At 35.7% G+C, this 22555-nt stretch overlaps 1 protein-coding gene across 4 annotated transcripts in view; it reads right to left on the bottom strand.

The window, feature by feature from the left end:
• Window positions 1-22555, bottom strand: part of KAZN (kazrin, periplakin interacting protein) — a 2853667-nt gene that overhangs the window by 1292303 nt on the left and 1538809 nt on the right. The gene's annotated exons all lie outside the window — the stretch shown is intronic.

The raw sequence follows: 22555 nt of genomic DNA, 5'->3' as shown, positions 1-22555 counted from the left end.
CACAAACAGGTTTAGGAAAGAAAGATCCATACTTTCGGCATTTTCTTTCTTTGGGACCAGGAACATCCTTGAATAAAACCTCTTCCGCTTTTGGAAAAAAGAAACTATTGCTATTACTCTTTGGGAGAGCATGTGATGAAGAACAGGTGTAAACAAAACAGTTTGATCTGCAGGATGAGGAATGACCCCCGGGAAAGGAGGAATTTCCTCCTACTGCCTTTTGCAACCTTGAAAAATTATTTTCAGAACACATTTGTGTGAAACAATCTGTTGCCAAAGAAAAAATGGCTATTCAGACCTTCTGTAAGAGAAAGAGAGCCAGGGTGGGTGGGGTCACAAGGTCTCTTGAATAGTCATTCAGACTTGTTGAATTGTCCTTGTTTTTGGGAGGTTTGAGACTTCTTTTTGGAATCTCCGTTATTTACCTGAATTCTGTTGCGACACTTTATTCTGTTGTTTTGCTGAAATTGGATGAGGAGAAAGAAAATGCCTTGGACAATTTGGAAAAGGACAGCTGAAAAATCTTAGTTATTCCCTGGATTAGCTTGCTCCTTTCATCAAACTTTTTGATCACCTCTGCAGCAGAGGGGCCAAACAAAATTCTCTATCCAAGGGAGAATTTAAATTCTCATTTTTATCATCATCTGGAAGGTTCTGAGAATGCAGCCAAGAAAACCTCCTTAAAACCATCTGGAAGAAGTATCAACAAAGTCATATACACACACACTGCAAACAATGAAGTGACCAGTGCAATGCAAGAAACAAAGTTATTTAAAACAGCTTTTTCTTCACAACAAACTGTAGAAAAAAACATTCCTTATACTTTCACAATATGTTAGGATAAACTTTAACATAACAGCCTGACAATTTCAAATTCTGAAATTCAAAGTTGAAGTATACATTCTTCCCCCATACCTAGCAGTAATTTTAACATATTTATCCTAAAGAGTAGATCTAAATCAACTAAGTGCTTAGCAGCAGATGAGTCAACTAAGGCTATAGGTGCTGGGTCATGTTTGGCAATGTATACAATTTTAAAAGACTGAGAAACTTTATACACCCTATCTGCCTTTTGTGGGACAGCTGACTATCATGAAAATTGCAGGCAGTAGGACACACATCCTCTAAAGCAGACCAGGAATGGGTGTAGGTTCCTCAAAATCCTTCTGTAACTACTCATAGTATTTTTGACAGAGAAACCTCAGTGTTTTCCCAATGAAAACACTGGAACATTCTAGCAATAGTCGCAGAGAAAGAGAAAACCCTACAAGGAGAATCATAAAGTGAGGCCTTCTCTGAGTCTGAATCAGACATCTGAGGACAAGCCCATAAATCTTTCATTGCATCTTCCTGTTCAGATTCAGAATCTTGAATCTCATTAGGAAGGGAGGTAACCCTGTTTCCTTTACAGGAAACTACTCTATAAGAAGGATCAACAGCCTGAATCAAACCCTGAGGCCGTCCCAGTAAACTGTTCCTATCCAAAGAAATTTGAGGAGGAGTAGATACATGCTTGGTTTTCTGTTTTTTTTTTTTTTTTTTTTGTCAAGAAAAACGGGGCCAACCATCTTACTAATGGCAGCAGGGATGGCCACAGCATTTTCTCAAAACAGGGAAACCTTCCCTGTTCCCTCTCCCAGGAACAAGAGTGGTTCTCCCACTGACGGGACACTAACAACCATAGAGGATGTGGCTAACCCCCCGATCCATAGTTGCTGTAGGTGCTACACCAGATGGATCCGGGGTAAAAGATGACTGGTCTAGGGTACAAAAAATGACCTCCGCAGAGTCACCCACCTGCAGCTGAGGCTAACTGCTAGCTTGCTGTGGTGGTCAAAAGCTGTTTAACTCTTTCTTTTTGTAGCTGGAAGAAGGACTGATCATGGGACTGACAATCTGTTCCATGGTGCACCCAAAAATGGTGCCTCTACCCTGGTGAAAACAATTAAAACTATCATTCCACAAAAGTTACCTTTTTTTTTAACTGAAAAAAAAAAAAACAGTAAAAAGCACTTTCAAATAGTATGGCAACTCCACAACCTTAAAATAAGGATAATTTCTACACAGAAAAAAGTTTTATCAGTTTGATAACACTACTTTTAAAATGACAGAAACAATGAATGCTCCATTTAAAAGTACATTGCAATCTTGAGACAATCCGTTAAAATATAACACTCCTTGCTTTAAAATAACTTTCCTGAATATGAAAGTAATAAAACATCAGGAAAATATAAGAAAATGGATTTATTTTTCTCAAAGGGAACTTTGCTGCCCAGCTAAGGAAAGCATAGGCTGACTGTCGATCCTCAAAAGTCTCAGATGCACATACTCATCAGCGGCAGTAAAGCTCTGGAGGGCTTCACACCCAAACTTGTCTTGTAGTCAGCTCAGCTTGAGCTGCTTGACAATTTGAGTGTGTGGAAGGTGCCAGCTGTTATATCCTGTTTTATCCTTGGCAGGATATAACCCATATAGCTAAGGCTAGTGCAGCAGTGATCAGTATGAAGAACATCACATGAACATGTGATTAACAGAATGAGAACAAAGGCTGCAACATGTGCTGCAGGCAAAGCTGGAAAAATAAATGAAAAGATGAAACTAGGAAAGCAAAACTGATGTTTAAACAATATGGATCCTTTTAGATAGTGAAAAATATCCTCAAAGTGAAAACTCCATTCCAGACAGAAAAGACTGTCAGAAGGGCTGATTAAAATAAACATAATTTTCCCAGTTCACATGCACATGGGGGGTTTTAGCCAACCAGTCTGCACAAACGTTCAAAAAAAATCCTCATCAGTGTTTTGCAATCATATGTACTTGTAGGACACACATCAGATCAGAAAAGACAATATGCTTAAGTAGGACACACATCAGATCAGTAAAAGACAATATGCTTAAGCAGGACACACATCAGATCACTTCCTTTGTTCTGCAACCTCCATCTTCAAGCCTATGAACATGATTATCAAAAGACACTTGGGGAGGAAACCCACAGAGCTACAGCAAAGTGACATCATTATTCCTTGTATAAAGAAAAAGACATGACTGATCTTGGCAGGTCATGTCATTTCAACCATCTTAAGCCAAGGTGATGGAGTATATTTTGCATTCTTGGTTGAATAGCAAAGAAACCTATCAGTGAAGGCAGGGGAAGCTTTCGTGATGGAGATGAAGTGCCTGAGATGGGTAGTAAAATGCACTGTGTGGGTCGGATGAAGAAACAAAGGCATTGTAGTAGAAGCTGAGGTAGCTACAATTAAGGTGAACGTCAAGGAAAAGACAATGGTGGTTCAGTCGGATGTGCTGGAAAGCAGATGATGATTTGGTAAAGCAGATTTGGGACTGCCAAGGAAAAAAAACCAAGAGGAGACAAGGACAGATGGCTGAATTTCATAAGATAAAGAATATATGAGTGTGGCTCTAAATAGAGAGAAGTGGTAAGAGCTGATGAGACACCCCACCTCAGGTAAATGAGAAAAAAGGGGTGTGTGATGGTGATGGTGTTTGTATGAACACTGTTAGACTTACAGAATTGTAGCAATTACACTACACTTGTTTCATTAGGGGCATGGCATGACAGAGTCTTACAAGCTCATATTGTTGCTCACATTAGCCAGTGAGACCTCACATTCTCCTTAATCTTCAACCGCTTGAATCTTCTGGATGCAGTCATTCACCCTTGGCTTCCTCCATTTACATCCTCATATCCAAGCTCAGAAGAGCTGACATTTCTTATTCACTATATCTGGGACAACTCAGTGAGCCATATACAGTGTGGAGCTCTTCGGCTGAAAAACTAATACCTGAATACAGCGAGTTTGGAGGTGTACCCTGCTACATGATTAGTTGCAGGGCTCCTGCTCCTGAAAATGTTTAATCATTTGTAAAACAGTTTAAACCAACTGAACTCTAAGTGAGAGAAGGGCTATAATGGTACTGCAATTCCTTTGGTGACTTTTTTTTTTTTTAATTAACTTGTCCAGTTTTAACATTTTTATGATAGATTCAACTCTGATGTTGTTTCTTTGAGGGGGAAGCTTTTACTCTTTGATATCCTTGTGAAGCAGCTTCTGTTTGAGGGAATCATGTACCTTGTCAAAAAACAACTTAGAATTAAAATGTTAACATTAATTCTGACTAGAAATTAAAAGGATAATGTGGAACTTTAAAGACCAAATTTAGAATTTTACTAATCCATGTAGAACGTTAGTGTTGTATCAATGTGTGAAAACCTACAGAACATGCCAGAAATATCTCACTTTAATGTATAATATGATAAAAGTGATAAATGAATAGAAAAACAAAACTTTCTGAAAGATATGGAAACTTTAAAAGTGAAATTACTAAGAATAGAAGGTTCATTGACATTTGAAAAATAAAAACACTTTTCCTTATAAATTCCTATTAATATTAATGCAGATGTCACAGCATAACAATAACCAGTTTCTGAATGAATTACCACTTTACATAAAAATATAATACTGAAAAGGGAAGAAGACATGTTCTCCTAGATGTCACAGCTTGCCTCAAAAACAAGTACATGATTAAATTCTAGCAGTAGCATCATCTTACAATTACAGGTTTGACAATGACCTCACCTCTTGGCATAAAAAGAAGACATAAAAAATTGGGTCCTTCATCAGTCCTACACACACTATTATTAAACTGTTACTACAGAGAAAAACAAATCATTCTGCATGCTGCAGGAAATGATAAAGTGCACTTCTAAATTATAACATTAAAGTTTACCAAACTATTCAGACACAAAAGTGGAATGAAAAAAAAAAAACAATTTTATTAAAAGTTAACTTTATAAAAGAAGCACTGGTCATACTGTAAGGCATTTTCTTGGTTTCAGAGTTACTCTGTAAACGGAAAACAGTACACATTTAAATCTCTGATGCTGCAAGCTTTCAATAAAAATATATAGAGAAAATGAAACCAACAAAAATGCATCACAGCTTGAAACTAAAATCAGAAATGGACTGAAATTAATATATCATGTATGCAAATGTATAGAGCTGGAATGTGAAAAAAGCACACACCAAAGCCCTATGCAACTTACAAAGGATTTCAAATGCCTTGGAGAATGTAAACACACTACTGCATACATGGAAGTGTACAGCTATGGACTACATACGCAAAGGATGTGCTGCATTATAATCTGTGATTCACAAATGTGTGAACTAAAGGGTATTGTGCTTTGTGTGTGTGTGTGTGTGTGTGTGTGTGTGTGTGTGTGTGTGTGTGAGGATCCAGACATTTATATAGATACTATTGCAGATGCACTACATTAAAAACATTAGCTGAACATCTGGAGTCCCTGTAAAGGTGACATGCAGAGGAACACTATCAGCCTCATAGTAGAGAAAATGGTGGAAACAGAATATCCTGTAGCTAGTTACAGTGCAGTAAACACCTATAGACAGCCACACCCACACAGTGATAACATTGACTTCTCACAATGAAAGTGAATCCTGCACTGGATCCATGTTACGCAGACATGGCCAGGAAGACTGGAATGTTTATGAATCACTCCTAGTGGCAGACATGCCTGAATGTGGCAACAACATCCACCCTGCCATATCAGTGGCAAAACAGCACACAGTGTTTTGCCTATGCATAGCACTACATGTGACTACCTCTGTGCCCTTACTGTTTAGCTGTTTTATTAACTGGGATAGAGCACTGATTCACCCAGACCTGTTTCAGACTCAGCTTGGGAGCACTAAGTGATTTGTTCAGAGTAACAAAGTAGACAGAGACTGAGGGAATCACATCTTGCACTCCAGGAATACACTCACTAACAGCTCAGTCTTTTCTTCTTTGCATATGCATTAACTGACAAACTGCAATGAAGTATGCTTAGTGCTGTCATCCTCAGGAGTATGAGCCATGCCATTCCCTCTGCTCATTCCTCCCCATGAAAAGTACAATGCAACACTGCCTGGATCCCTATTTAATAACAGGTGTTTATAGTGGTCACAGCTACTAACAGCTATATGGTGCTATAACCACTACAGGCAAATGACAACTGTGGTACACACATACAGGGTATATTGCTTGCCCACAGGACTTTCACTGTGGGTGCCTATTTGGCAAGTCCATCACCACTACTAATACAATTTCTGATGTGTGAAAATGCTTAACGTTTTCGAACTACACAGTGCAACTCCCTTGTAAGGCACTGCAAACTATGTGTGAACATTTTCTCTAGCTCCTAGCCATAAAGGCAAGTGCAAAGGAAAATCTTGTAATCTGACAGTGGAAAAGGGAAAACTTTCTTTAAGATGGAGAAATCACAAAGCAATAGTTTCTTATATTCTACTCTAAGAGAAAGCCAGCTACATATCAGCAGCAGTTTCATACAAACTACAAGAAAAGACTCCTTCCACAATTATCTGAAATAAAATCAAATTCTGTCATGAATTGTAAAGCAGAAACATGTACAAGATCTGAATGCCTGTCTTCAAATGTCATAATTTGAGGCTCAAACTCCATCTGTTTCGGGGGCGTGGCCAAGATGCCAGCGTGAGAACAGCACTTTCTTGTTGCTCTGCCTGTGAAGTTATGTTTCTGACAGGATTTTTATAATTTTACTTAAAAAAAATCGAAGATTTCATATTACAGCAGTTCCTTATACTATTGTGGATTATCTACTGGGAAAAAATTCAGACTTTTACTGATTTTTCCTCACAATTTACTGTCAGAACTTCTAAAGCTGTATACAGATTGCTGAAGATATGAGTCATACAAAATCTTCAGTTCAAGATAGTCTTATGAAAAAGCAACTTCAAACTATAATTAGTCATATTCAATACCTCTTGACAAAAATGGACAACTTGGAACACATAATGGAAAACATGAAGAAAGAAAGCAGGAAACAAATTGAAGACTTGAAAGAAATAATCACAAAACATTCAGACCAAATAGCAAGTATAGAGGAATCAGTAAATTAAATAGATGGAAGGCAAATGGAGAATGATACCCAAATCAACTTCCTTCTGTAGCAAAATAACTCTCTAACAGAAAAAAACATCAGAATTTATGGTGTTCCTGAAATGATGGAAGGAAATAACATGATTCTTTTTTAAAATAACTGGCTACCCAAGATATTAAACCTTCCTGGATCTTCATCATTCAGAATCGAGAGAGCTCACAGGTCTCTCTTATCTAATCCATCTTTCTCAAAAAATTCATCCTCAGTGAGATCCATTATTGTCAAAGTTCTATCTACTCAAGATAAAGATTTAGTCCTAAAAGCTGCTTGGGCAGGGAACCCAATTCAAGACAAGGAACATTAGATTTGATAATCATTATACATCTACTACCATACCAAAAATGAAAGCATGCATTCCTCTAATCAAAGACCTTAAAAAAGCTAACCTAAAAGCTTAGATCCTTTTCCCAGCTAGAATAAGGATTATCTTACCAGATGGACAGAAGATCTTTAACAATCTTGAAGAAGCTACTGATTTTGTTAGAATAAACAAACTATTAGATACATTAGAAGACATGGACCTTTCTTTACAAAGTTTAAAAAGACAAGCTATTAATGGAAAAATGACAACAAATGATAATACTAGTAAGAAACTAAAAGGGAAATAAGTTAATTCATCTTTCTCTTTATTACTTGCAATGGATATACTTTTTTTAAAACATAAGAATTCAACAAATACATTATAAGGTAAAATGTTATAATATACTTTGATAAAAAACATACTTTATTGTTTTTTTCTCTGCTCTTCATTCTCATGTGTTGTGCTCTCTTACCTCTATCTCCTTTCCTTTCCTTCTCCAATCATTTCCTCTTATTTTTATTTTAATAATGTTCCTTACATAGATACATACAGACATTCATTACTTAGTAAATGTTAACGTTTTTGTTGATGGTGATCTTGGCCCTTGCAGATAAACATAGTCCGATTTAACTGGGCTTATATAAATAATTTTTTATATACAGAAAATATTTGGTGGACCTCCCTTTGAATTGTTTAATAACAATACATGCTTTTAGTATGGAAATATCGTTCGAATGTGAAGTAGACAACTATATCATCTAAAAGGGAAATAGGAGATGGGGTTATGTGTGAGATATGCAGCTAGAAAGATTCCTTTGTTTGAATTAACTGCAGTTGATTGCAGTCAATTAAGTGTGCTCAGTACTCTTATTGTTAGAAAATATTATGTTGTACATTCATTTAGAGAATGTTCAATGAGATTAGATTTATTTTGGTTGTATTTTAAGATTGGTAATACATTTGCTGAAACAGTTACTGAACTGTTTATTTTTCTCCTCTAAATGCACTAATTACCGGCTTTCTAATATGCGAGCATCTCATAAGAAGGCACTATGTTCACATTGCATATTTTACTAACCTCGAGACTTGTACTGGTGCCAGAATTATGAAAAGCTTCACTAGATACATTCCTCAAACATTTTAACAGCTTTCCCGAGCCCTGAAGTCACTGCATGAACGCGGAAACTGAAAGTTTGAGCTAGATGACCTTTGAACTTGCATCGCACACTGTTTAACATCTGCGATGAAGGAAAATTGTGTCTCATAGCTGTTTCGATGTTTTTAAGAAGAATTCAACTCATTTAGACACTATAAACTGTAAGTTATTGCTTACAACTTAAAACAAAGCTGTATACTATTATTTTAAAGCTGTTTTCTGCATTTAAATAATTGGTTCCCTGTTAAGCTACAGAAATACTGGCATGCATTAACTACATAACATTTTGTTTTCAGGAGTGCTTTATATATGTCATAAAGAAAAATAAATTAAATATGTTATACTGTTGAACTAGGGTAAATGCATTATTTTGATGTTAGTAAGTACTAGTTTTGAATCTTTCATGAGTTTGTATATATAGAAATTTCCCTTTAGTGGAGTCTCTGATTTGAAACTGCTCTTTGTATATCCAGCAATGTTATTCATTCACAGTTATACCATTTATGTTACAGTTTTATATTTATCTGCCTACTTCCTCACAATGCATGCATAGCTTGCCATACATTATGTTAACTGTATTACTTATTTAATAAGAAAGTTTATTTATGTGTCAAGTGCATTAAGCATCTTTATAATATTGCTGTTATCATTACAATATGGCTATAATAAGATCTTTTTTTTGTTATATTAAGCTAGTTAGAGATTATGAATGCTAGTTTGTGAATAAGATTTGGCTTTCTTAGATTTTAGCCAGGATTTGAATAATTAATATATGAGACCCCCCCCCCTTTTTTTTTTGAATTAAGTGTATAGGAAACATAGCTATATATCTAAAGTACCTTGCTTTAAATGAAGACATAGTTAAGACTTAACATTTTTATACATGAATGGTACTGCATTATACATACTTATGGTGACATTTTAAGGATGCATATAAAAGTCTATGCAAAAGTTTCTAATTCTGTTGTAAGGGCAATTATATTCCACCTCCAACTAATTGTAAGTACAGTTTTAATGACTGAAATGTTTACTACAAAACTCACTAAGTATACTTATTATAAACTTGGTATGTTAAACAATTGTTACGTTCTTTTATGTTATTAATGTATTTAGGCTAATAGGTGTTCTTTGATATCTAATAAGAAATTAATTTATTGTTGGTTATGTTAGTCTATAACTAATCAGAATGTCTACTGAATTAATAAAAGGTACACTTTGGTATATATAAAGCATATCTAAACAACTAAATCAGCAGATTAAGATGAAATTTAATGGAAGGGGGGAGGGGAGGAGAGGGATGTGAAATGGGGGAATTAAAGAGATATTTCTATAGTCTTTTAGGATCAACAAAATACAGGATTATACAATAATATAGATTTGATACTTTAATATTATACAGAAGAAGAGGAGGGAAGGATGAGTCATAGATATAGTAACAGATACTCATTATTATTACATATATTTTATGACAGATACAGAGAGATATCTTCAGTGTAAATAATAGGTTTTAGTTTCATGATAAAATTATTTTTTTTTATCTCTTATTAGGAATTGAGATATCACAAATTAGTGATTTCAGTTAGACTGATCAGCGCAAAGACCTAGTTGTATGTTAGAAATTAGTATACATCACCTTTTATATACTCTTTAAGGGGTTTATAATAGAATTTTTATTACATGTCATTAGTCTTTGTGATTCAAATCATAATTTAAATCATTACAGAGGTTTGATCTCATACTTAATCTATATAATTATTTAAAGAAGGGCAGAAGAATTTTGATGGATACTGATGAGAGTTTTAGGGTTTGAAGATGGTGGTTTGGATGATACGTTCATCAAACCAGGAATTTAATATTCCATGTTTAGGATTGTGTACAGTTATACATGTTTCATTAGATATGTTTTGTTCCAAATATTTGCCCATAACAAATTTTAAGAAAGACAATTGTACATTTAAGAATGATTTCTTATAAATGTTTATCCTTAAACGTTAATGGCCTTAACAATCCTATAAAGAGAGAAAGTATATCTAAATATTTGAAAATGAATAAAGTAGACATAGCGTTTCTATAAGAAACCCACTTTATTAAAAAGGACTTGGATAAAATATCTTTCAATAGTTACACAATACTTGTGGAATCCCATTTTCAGGCCAAGAGAAGAGGCGCTATGATACTGTGAAACATATCTTTACCGATACCCAAAATAGTAGATACATTTTCAGAGAAGAACGGTATGTTACTTTTAGTAGTGCTAGACATAAAGAAAAGATAGCTTGTTTCCTGCCTTTCCTGTAAGTCGTCTAGTCCAGATACAGATTTGCTGTATCCAGGACTGTTTGTAAATTACTGAGCCCCCAAGCCTTTCTGTGTTGGAGGGAAGCCTTTTAGCTTAATTTTGTTTCTTAAAACTAGCCAGTTTTCTAGTTTCAGTACTCAAATCTGTTTCTTTGAGCTCAGCACTTGTTTAGAACTCATAGTAAGCACTAAATAAGCTACAAATTACTACAGCACTCAACATTCCTCACTTGTCTAGAGGAAAACAGTTTTTAGTACTTTATAAATAAGCACCTACCCAGGCATGTCTAAGGGTCAGCTCCTGGTGTTTTCTCCTGTCTACCTGATGAATCTGGGCATCTTGGGGCAATGCAGCAATTGCCTCATGTACACAAACAACCCTCTCCTCCTACCACCTAACACTACAACCTGTGAGAGATGCACTTATATAACTAAACTGGAAGCAAAGCTCGCTTCACCCAAGACTGGACTAGAGAGTGAAGAGGAGAAGGTAAACACTTGCACCACACCACACTCATCACATAGTCCCTCAAAACCTACACCATCAAAATACACACATAGAAACACAAAACACACACCTACATTCATGGAGGCTCTCAAAAAAAATTTACCCGAGCAACAGGGACCTTCAAAGCAGAAACACAAGCAACCTCCACCCTCCCAACACAACCCAAATGACACATAGCCCACAAACTCAGTGTGCCACTCAACCACAGCCCATAAGGCATAACAATGTACCCAACACTCTAGTCACAGGTGACTCTATAGTCAGGCACACTGATGTTCCACTCACCCGGCTAAACAAGGAGAAAGTTAATGTCAGCTGCCTGTCAGGTGCCAAGATCCACCACATAACGCACGTACTCAGGTCACTCCACAACAAGTACAAATATGACTCAGTCATTGTCCATGTTGGTGTGGATGACCTGAGACATACCTCCCTGGACTACATGAAAAGAGACATGGAGGAGCTGTACGATCTTGGAGCCCAGGCAGGTATGACCCTAGCCCTGAGTAGCATCCTGCCATCACGCAGAATGATACCACAGTACAAGGACAAAATGATTGACTTCAACAATTGGCTAAGCTTCTGGTGTCATTATAAGGGGATCCAGTATCTGTCTGCCTGGGATGGCATGATCGACAAACCACGATGCTTTCCCAGAGATGGCCTGCACCTGTCACCCTTGGGATTCCACATACTGGCTAAGGCTCTTGCCACCCCTATAGTGGCTTTTTTAGGCAAGATTCAAATGACAAATTCACCACCGTAACAGGTACAAGCAAGCAAAATCTGAGGGTAATGCTACTTAATTCTAGAAGTCTAAACCTCAAAATGCACTCACTCGAGGCACTCCTTAAAATGGAGAACACTGACATCTGTGCAGTGACAGAGACCTGGTTAAAGGCTTCAGAGAGCACCCCTGCATTACCAGGCTATAATTCATATCACACCTTTTGGCCACCTAACCTGGACCAAAGCACTAAAAGTGGAGGCGTGTCCATATTCATTAAGGATATCCACACCTCCAGGCTAGTTGCTCAGCATCAGCAAAAGTAAATTAAGGCACCAAAGTTACACACTGGAAATCAGTCACTGTACTTTATTGCAGAAGAAAAACAGTAAGCGCTTTCACAACTTAATGTTGCTTCATCAGACTGATGAAGCAACATTAAGTTGTGAAAGCGCTTACCGTTTGTCTTCTGCAATAAAGTACAGTGACTGATTTCAGTGTAACTTGCCTTAATTTACTTTTGCTGTTGTTGTGTGTTTTGGGCACCTCAGTGTACCTGCAGCCATTTGGTTTTTGCATCTTTAGTTGCTCAGCATAATGCATCCGAGATTATCTAAGTGCAACTAACTCTGGGCAAGACCGCAATCCAAATTGTAGCTTGCTACAGATCCCCCACCATGCCCCAGGATTCTCACTCCTCATTTCTTGATACAATGGAAAATATTAGGGTACAACCTAACACCCTAATAATGGGCGATTTCAACTACCCCACCATTAACTGGGAAAACTACTCATGTACCAACTCTTGTGCTCAACGTTTTCTGGAATTCATAAATTTCAATGCCTTGGATCAACTTATCCACACCCCCACCAGGGGCACCAATATCTTAGACCTGGTCATTACCAACATGGGCAACCGGTGGTTTCACACCAGAGATCAATTCTTCATTGGTCAGATCCAACCACAAGCAAATCACCCTAGACATCCACATCCCACCCCCACCCCCCATTAGGGAAACCACCGTAAAAAATTTCTCCAAAGCCAACTTCACACTTCTTAAGACAGAAGTGGCAAACTTCACGACATCCATGCTGATGGACAACAGAGGTATGACTGCTGAATGCTACACAATTGCACTTTATAAGCACTTACACGAGTGCATGGATCGTGCAATCCCTAACAGAACCAAGATGCTATTCTCCAAAAAAAGGAAGCCAATCTGGTGGTCCCCTGCCATAAACAAACTATACAACAGAAGAAAGAAACTGTTGCAAAAAAGAGTAAAATCCCATGATTGGAGGAACTCCGTGGTCAGCCTTAGTAAGAAGCTGAGATCCCTCATAAAATCCTCCAAAGTTAGTAACAAAAACAAAATTGCCACTGATTCTAAAGACAACCACAAAGCATTCTATAGCTATGTCAAGAATCTCAATGGCAACATTCAGATCTGCTCTGAGTTACAGCACAATGGCACTAAATATACAGAACCAACTGATATTGCCAACATCCTGGCAGGTAGGTTCAGTACTAACTTTACCCCTCTCTCATCCCCTAAATGACCTATTTCTATACTGGAAGAATGCAAAGTTCCTGTAATCATGGCTACACAGGTAAAAAACACTCTCTCCAAAGCCAAGAACACAGCATCCATGAGACCTGACAACATCCCAGGCTGCGTTCTACATGAACTACAGAACAAACTGGCACACCACCTAAGTACCATGTTCAATCAAGGCCTCACCTCAGGCTTTGTGCCCACTGAATGGTGCATAGCAATGGTTATCCCACTCCACAAAGGGGGAGCCACCATGGACCCCAGGAACTACCGCCCCATTAGCCTGACGAGCCTGGTCTGCAAGGCTATGGAACGTATCATCATGGAACTTATAAACAATGACAGTGGTAATCTCCAAACTCTGGACCCTACCCAGTTTGGGTTTGTAAAAGGCAGATCATGTCTCCTAAACCTGATAGACTTCTTTGAAGAGGTCACCAAAGCCATAGATGAGGGTAAGGTGGTTCACATAGCCTATCTAGATCTTGCCAAGGCTTTTGACACCATCCCCCACTCTGGAATTATAGATAAACTCACTAAACTAGGTATAAATCCCTATGTCACAAGATGGGTTGCCAACCGGCTCACTGACAGAACCCACACTGTGAAAAGTAGCAGACTCTAAATCCAACTTCAGACCAGTGACAAGTGGAGTACCTCAGGGTTCAGTCCTAGGTCCTCTCCTGTTTGGTATCTACTTCTCTGAAGTACAGGCCAACAAAGAAGGTCTTTGGCTAACAAAGTTCGCAGATGACTGCAAACTAGGAGCCATAATCAAAACTCCTAACAATATGGACATCCTACAAAAGGCCTCACTGAGACAGATGCCTGGTGTCAAAGCCATGGCCTCAAGCTCAATGCCAAAAAGTGCATTGTCATCCTTTTTGGTAAAAACTCTGTACCCATGAACTACCACATAGGCAGTAGTCTACTTAACACCAAAAGTGTGATAAGAGACCTTGGGACACAGGTGGACAGTAGTCTCTCCTTTGATAATCACATCACCACAGTAGTCAGGAAATCCTTCTATGGGGCACACCTCATCAGAAAAGGTTTCTCATCCAGGAAAAAAGAGGTCATTGTTCCCCTCTACTCATCAGTCATTAGACCCATTAAAGAGTACAACACCCCTTTTGATATGTACCTCACACAACATCTACAACAACTGGAAAGGCCACAGAAATACCTCACAAAGAGGATTACTGGCCTCAAACAGATGCCCTACGCAGACCGTCTCAAAAAATTCCAGCTTTACTCTGTCGCATATCGCCTACTCAGAGGCAATCTCTGCCTAACATACAAAGCTATGTCAAACCCAGAGCTGTTGGACATGCTCCACTTAAAGAAATCCCAATCCCTCTAAGCTACATGCTCTAGGGACCTAAACCTTGTCACCACAATAAACAGAACATGATGGAGGGATAGATTCCTGTCCCAGAGACTTCCCATAGTCTGGAACAAACTACCTATCTATATCAAACAAAGCTCCTCATTAGCACTCTTCAAGAAAAATCTTGATGATTGGATGGGAGTTAGGAAATTCACCATGGGGATCACTTCTGCAGCTCTGCTTGATAGGGGCACAGGAAAATAATTTTCTTGTGTGGCAAAAGCCAGGGTACCATTTGGCTAGGCTTATTTAGGCCCTAGGGCCAATAGCCTAGTACCTACCTATGAGAACCTAAGATATATTACTTTAGCCAACATATTGGATACCTGGCATCGGTGCAGAAACTGCTAATAAATATTTAGAATTAATATCTAATAAAGCTAAAGGAGACATAGTTTATGCTGGAGATTTTAATTGTATTCTTACTAAAAAGGACACCACTAAAAATGATAATTTCAAATTGTCTGCTCCAGTTAAAAAACTAAAGAATTTTATTAATTCTTTAAATCTAAGAGACATACATGATATAAAAGAGCCATAATCATTAAACTACACACATTACTCATATAGATATGGAACACAAACAACTACTGATAAAGTATTAATTACCAATAATCTAATTTCTAAAACTCATGACATTTTAATTAGTTCTTTTCCTTTGTTGGATCACAATGCTCTTTTATTCAAGGTTAACATCATACCTAAAGATCTGATAGCATGGCAAAGATTACCTGCCTACATTGTTAAACTTAATGGGTTTAAAGACTGTTTCTTAAATGAAATTAAGTCATTCCTTACTATCAATGACAATAATGAGACTTCTAAGACTATTGTTTGGGATTCGTTAAAATCGTATCTATATGGTAAAATCAAAAACTGGTATTTAAACAAAAAAAACATCGGGATGATGAACTAATGACATTACAATCAAAAATTAATACACTAAGAAAGAATTTAAATACCAAAGATATGAATACAAACTCCGAACTAAAAACACCAAATGTTAAGTATGTAGAAATCTTGAATCATAAAGTGACAATAAATCTAGAGAGGCTTAAGCTTCAATCATACTCTACAAATCCAAAAAATCTGCATAGATTGGCAGTCAAATCAAAAAAATTAGCTAATGTAAGCTATATAAAAGAAATTACTGACAACACTAGAAACAAACACAGGCAAGTGACAGACCTAAAGGAAATCTTAGAAATATTTAGATCTCATCATGAAACCTTAAACAATACTAATTCAGATTCTGATAACATTCTAAAAGAAAATTTTTTGAATGAAAACTTTAATAAAAAAGTAACTAATGAACAAAACACAAAATTGATTAAACCAATTTCATTAAAAGAACTTAAGGAAAATATTAAAAATCATAAAAGCAATAAGGCTCGAGGAATAGACGGAATTATTGGTTAATTTTAAAAACTTCTCCCTGATGAGACTGTAAAAATTCTAGTAGTAGCTTTTGAGGAATTTAGAAAAGTATGGATGCCATAATTTCTCCCATTTTAAAGCAGGACAAAGATCCCAAACTAGTAACATCACATCGTCCTATATCATTACTGAATGTTAATTATAAAAATTTCACTTCAATTTTTGCAAAAAGACTAAATCAAATCATGCTAAAATTAATAGCAGAAGATCAAACAGGCTTCATATCAAACAGGAAAGTTCAAGACAATGTCATCAAAATTCTATCTTTAACAGATTTAGCGAATAAGAAAAAGAAAGAATTGTCCATTATTAGCTTAGATCTGGATAAAGCTTTTGACTCTATAACTTGGCCATATTTATATAAAGTACTAGAAACATTTAATTTTTCCCCTGATTTTATAAAACTAATAAATGATATATATGAAAATTCGGTGTCTTACATCAAAATTGGAGCATTCTTATCTACCCAAATCAAAATATTAAAAGGAACTAAAAAGGGTTGCCCACTCTCGTCCCTATTATTTGCCTTTGCAGTGGAACCATTAGCTAATTACATTAGGAATGACACTGATATTGTTAGTTTTGCTATTAATTCTTACTATACTTCTAAAATGCAACTCTTCGCTGATGACATTTTGTTAACTATTGGAAATATAGATTCTTCAATAGATCATATTATAAAATATCAAACATTTTTGAACAACTCTCAGGCTTAAAATTTAACAATAACAAAGCAAAAACTTTACTGTTAAAAAAATTTGTACAATATTGGAAAAACACAATAATTTTAACTGGAAAAATGACACCGTTAAATATTTAGGAGTACATATAAAAACAAACTGGAAAGACATTATACATATGAATTATAATAACCTAATAACTGTGGTCAAAGAATATTTAAGCAAATGGGAAAAAATGTTTTTCACTATGGAAGAAAAATTATCTTTAATAAAAATGTGCATATTACCAAAAATTCTATTTCTGTTTCAAACTATAATAGTCGGACCTTCTAAAAAATTAATAAAACAACTTAACTCACTTTTGTTTAAATTTTTATGGCATCCACATAAACCAAGAATAAGATATGACTGGCACCACAGAAAATGAGAAAAGGGAGGCATTGCATTTCCGAATCTAGAACTTTACACTGAATCAGCTATACTTAATATAATGAGTCAGTGGTTAAGTTATAAATACACATGAAACTGGAAGAAATTGCATGAAACTATCTTATGTTCTAATCTTGATGAAACAATAAAGAATGAAATGTTTACATATAATAATAATAATATGTTTTTGGTTGTAAAAGACAATCTATAATGAAAACAAAATTGAAAGCTATCCTGCTTGTATTAGCTACATACTATACAACTTTAAAAAGATAATGAACAGTAATTACAGGACAAGATATCTCTTATTCTTAATGTTTCCGGTAGCATTGACAAGGAAATGTCTAGATTCATTCAATATAAGGAAAATAATGGAGATTAAGGAAAACGGTCTAATATTTTGGCACCAATTCCTTGGTAATAATATATATGATACAAATAGTCTTACAGCAAGATAGAATTCAAATCAAAATAACTGGTTAAATATTCTAATTTTTAGAGAGCAGCAAATAAATGAGCTCAAATCAAATCAAGTGCTCAATATTTCATTACATCCAAAGGTAATCTCTCTTTTCTGTGAGCTGAATATGACAAACTACAAAGCGGGTTTTTCATTATCTAGGATTTACAAAACACTAAGAGCAGACTTACAGATACCAGAGGATTCTTTCTGGAGTTATGTTGAAAAACTAAATAAATCTAATTTTTCAGACTATGATAGAGCCTTGATGTTAAAATCAGTTAATAACGCAACTTCATCTCCTTTTTGGAAAATTTTCACTTGGAAATTTATCCATAGGAACTACATTACCCCACATAAAATAGCATTGATTTCACGTAATAGTAGCCATAAATGTTGGAGATGTGATGAAACTTTATGCGCTGACTGGGCTCATATGTTTCTTCAATGTAGAACGGTTACTACCTTTTGGCAGGAATTTAAGGTCTTCTCAAAGGCTTTGTGGTTGGGCAAATGTGATATCTCAGATTCTTTATTATTATTTAATGCACCAATACCAGTTCATATCTCAAAGACGCAAGTGCATCTTCTCTCGTCTCTTCTTGCAATTGCAAGGAAAATTATTGCATCAAACTGGAAAAGTAGAAACATCCTCTCTTTTTCTGAGTTTATTTTACTGGCCAGAACTGTATGCAAAAGTGAACTGTTAACCCTTGATTTAAGATCAACAAAAGTAACTCATAAGAAATTATCGTGGATAAAACTAAAGAAATTATTAGATAAGATGTAATAATACTATTGGAAATTTATGTACGTTATGGACATTGTAAATAGTTTTGATGTATATAGTTTTGTTTTACTTAAATTGCTTAAAATGTACAGAAATCTCTTGTTTTGTTTGTGAAAATCACTAAAAAAACGGTTTAAAAAAAACTCCATCTGCTTCAAAGGCATGTCTATATTATGAAAATCTGCAAAGTATTTTCATAGGCCAAGAATGTTGCAGATTTCATTATTGCAGCTGCTGATTATAAAACATAATTAATATAATATTTACATTTTGAGATGTCTATTAAAATGGTAATAATAGAGAACACTGGACCATGCTAGTGTTTTTGTGCAGCTCTTAAAAAGTTAAACAATTTTAAAATCAAATACAGCAACAACAGAAAGGATGGCACACAACTAAAATCAGATGTAAACTTTAAAAGCAAACATAAAACTTGTAAGAAATCACAAATAAAATGTGATAAAAATATATGTATAAGATTAGCCCTTTTGGCTTGATGCCTTCCTCAGATCTTCTAGAATATAAGAGACAGATGCACTTAAATAATTGAGAAGTGCTCTGATATCTTAAAGAACAAATGAAGTTACGATTTCACCTTCTTAGTTTCCGCCCCTTTAATAGGGGTTTTAAAGGAGCCATTCCATTCAGTCCTGGTGTTTTATCAGTCTGTACATCTGTGATCCATCTTAATTCATGTATCTCAGTTCTATTAACTATATAACCACCTCTTGGACTTTCTTTTATAAGTTCCAGCACCATAAAATGTTTCAAGTCTTTGGATAAGACAATTATAAAAGAATAGTGACAATAGACGTTAAGAGCCTTTTCACTGTGGTCCCCAATGATTTTGGTGCTGAGGCAGTCCGACAATTCTTAAGTGAGAAGATCTTTGATTACAGCAATATTTCCTTGATTTGTTCTCTATTACAGCTAATTTTGGAGAGCAATATATTTACATATGACAAATAATATCTGCAGAAATGGGGAGTTGCAATGGGCACACCATGTGCCAACAGTTACTCTATATTTCTTGTTCAGTGGGAATCCACTTATGTGTTCAATATGATGAATCAGTGGTTGAAGCACATACCTCATTACAAGAGATTTGTGGATGACATATTTTTCCTTGGAGTAGTGACACACAAGAACTTACCAAGTTCATAGACTACTTGAGCAATACATCTTTTTTACAGTTTGAGGTCAATAGCTCCAGTAGAAAACTGAACTTTTTCGATGTTATTCTTCAGAAAGGCACAGATGGTAGCCTTGATACATCCTTACACAAAAAAGATTGCTGGAGGAACCACTTATTACACAGAACGAGCATGCATCCTAGGCATATCTATCTGCATGTCATCAAAGGACAACTTTTAAGAATCTCCAAGATCTGCACCAATGGGCAGTATTATGAAGAAGAAATAGAACAGCAAAGAAGAGATTTCAAACAATGAGGATACAAGGATGAAGAAATTCAGGAAAAAGTCTAGGAAAATAAGGCACTTAGGCATACAAGAGGTATGCTCTATTTTTCTAATGGCACTAGGCAAGACGAAATTGGGAAAACAACAGGAAAAATTATTATGCTGGATGATTAAGGTGCTAAATGACTTATAGCAATGATGCAAAACAGGTGTGTCAAGTTATAAGGAACAATTTGAAAATTCTCATAGTGGACGAGAATATCAAATGTATTATTGGTGATAAACCCTGGTTTTCTTTTAAGAACAGAAGGAATCTGAAATGGATATTATGTCATGAGAAAGCCAACAAAGGATCTACCTTAACTGCAACATGCAAAGGCACATTTCCTTGCAGAAGATGCAAAGTCTGTTTATACACAGATTCTAGTAACCATTTTATACATCTGACTACTGGGAGAAAATATATGCTTGACACACATGCAGATTGCAACACCAAACATGTTATATACATCACATGCTGTAGTACATGCATTCATTTCTATGTTGGAAAAACTAATAGACCCATCAAGGATAGACTTTTACACCATCTAAGTGATATAAGGCTTCAAAATAAAAACAGTGCCTTAAGCCAGTATATCTCTGCTCATCCTGGCCATAAATTTTGTTTTATGGTGCTGGAAATTATAAAAGTGGGTCCAAGAGGTGGTGACATAGTTAACAGAACTTAAGACAAATAAATGTAGATGGCTCACAGACTTGCAGGCTGACAAAACACCAGGACTGAATGGAATGGCTCCTTTAAAACCCCTATTAAAGGGGCAGAAACTAAAAAGATGAAATCCTAACCATCAAATCTTTAAGATATCACAGCACTTCTCAATTATTTAAGTGCAGCTGTCTCTTATATTGTAGAAGATCTGAGGAAGGCATCAAGCTGAAAGCACTTATCTTATACATATATTTTTTACCAAGTTTTGTCATTTCTTATGAGTTTTATATTTGTTATTAAAGTTTACATCTCATTTTAGTTGTATACCATCCTCTCCATGGTTGCATCATTTGATTTTACATTTGTTTGATTTTGCATCTTAATTAAGCTGCATTCAGTAGTTTCTGGTGTGCTTTGCAATGTCAGCTGCTGTTGTGAAGTATAATTATGTAAAATCTTACCCAATAGCAGATGTCCTTCTCTTCACTGTTGCAGTATTCTGAATAGAACAGATTTCCTGCTCAGGGCAGCCTAATGTTCAGCCAGTATGTAAAAGACTAAAAGATCTTGCATGCGCTTTATGTCACATTTATGCTCCCTGCACACAATGTAGGGCATAAAAGGGGCAAACTGACTGACTGTCGGGCTGCCCTGAGTGGGAGCCTTGTACAAAGTTAGCTGACAACACAAAAAATAAACATTATAAAAAGGAAGCAGAGCAAGAGCTGGACTACAATAAAACCACATAGTAAACTTTAAGAGTTTTTTTTTCCAACCACAAAAAGTAAGATGAACAATAAAACAGCTGCTACTTTCTACATATCACTTCATTCTGTTAGACTGCATTAAAAGCAAGAAAGAAGCAATAAAATACAAAGTAAACTTTACAGGTATCTTTAACTACCAATGAAGGTGATAACTGTCATCAGTGGACTTTGTCTAACCATGCACCTCTTTATTGATCTGCACTGATACTTAGACCAATGCTCTCTATTATCACCCTTTAAATATTGTTAGTTTAAAAGATCCTTACATTTTACATATGAACACTGAATAAAATACTTTAATGCATTTAAACATTTCCCAAATGACTAAAATATTCATAGGTCTTAGTTTACAACATGCATGGATTTTACCAAATGTTAAATGGAAAACAAAACTTACATCTTCACTTTCCTGTTTTTATTTAAATACACCTAAACGTACCTTGACTATATGCAATATATTGGTCTAGGTGCAGAGGTTAGCACCTGATACAGGAAAAGAATGACTAATAGTTTGAATACCCCCCCCCCCAATATCACACATTGTGTGCTGCTCTAATAGGTGAGAGAGACTCATTGGGCTAATTGTGAACAATAACTTGCATGTTGCTTGTGATTACATTTATATTCTAATATATATATATATATATATATATATATATATATATATATATATATATATATATATACACACAAATATTTCAAGCATGAGGAATAATTCCCTTCTAGTCTGCTAATATACTAAAAGGGTCATCCCATAATAAGTGTGCAATGTGTTTTTAAATAAAGTACTGCTTTCTTTAATATAATTTGATAGTCTATTTCAGATATCAGCTCTTCTTTCTGGGAACCAATTAATACATTTTTCATTCTTATACAATCTCTTCTCTACTACTCTATGATAACCCACACATTTCCAGAGGTAGTTG

Source organism: Protopterus annectens, chromosome 2.part1 (assembly GCF_019279795.1).
Source record: "Protopterus annectens isolate FY-2018-M chromosome 2.part1, PAN1.0, whole genome shotgun sequence".
Classification (NCBI taxonomy): domain Eukaryota; kingdom Metazoa; phylum Chordata; order Ceratodontiformes; family Protopteridae; genus Protopterus; species Protopterus annectens.
Note: the sequence above shows the minus strand (reverse complement) of the source record. Positions and strands in the feature narration are given on the sequence as shown.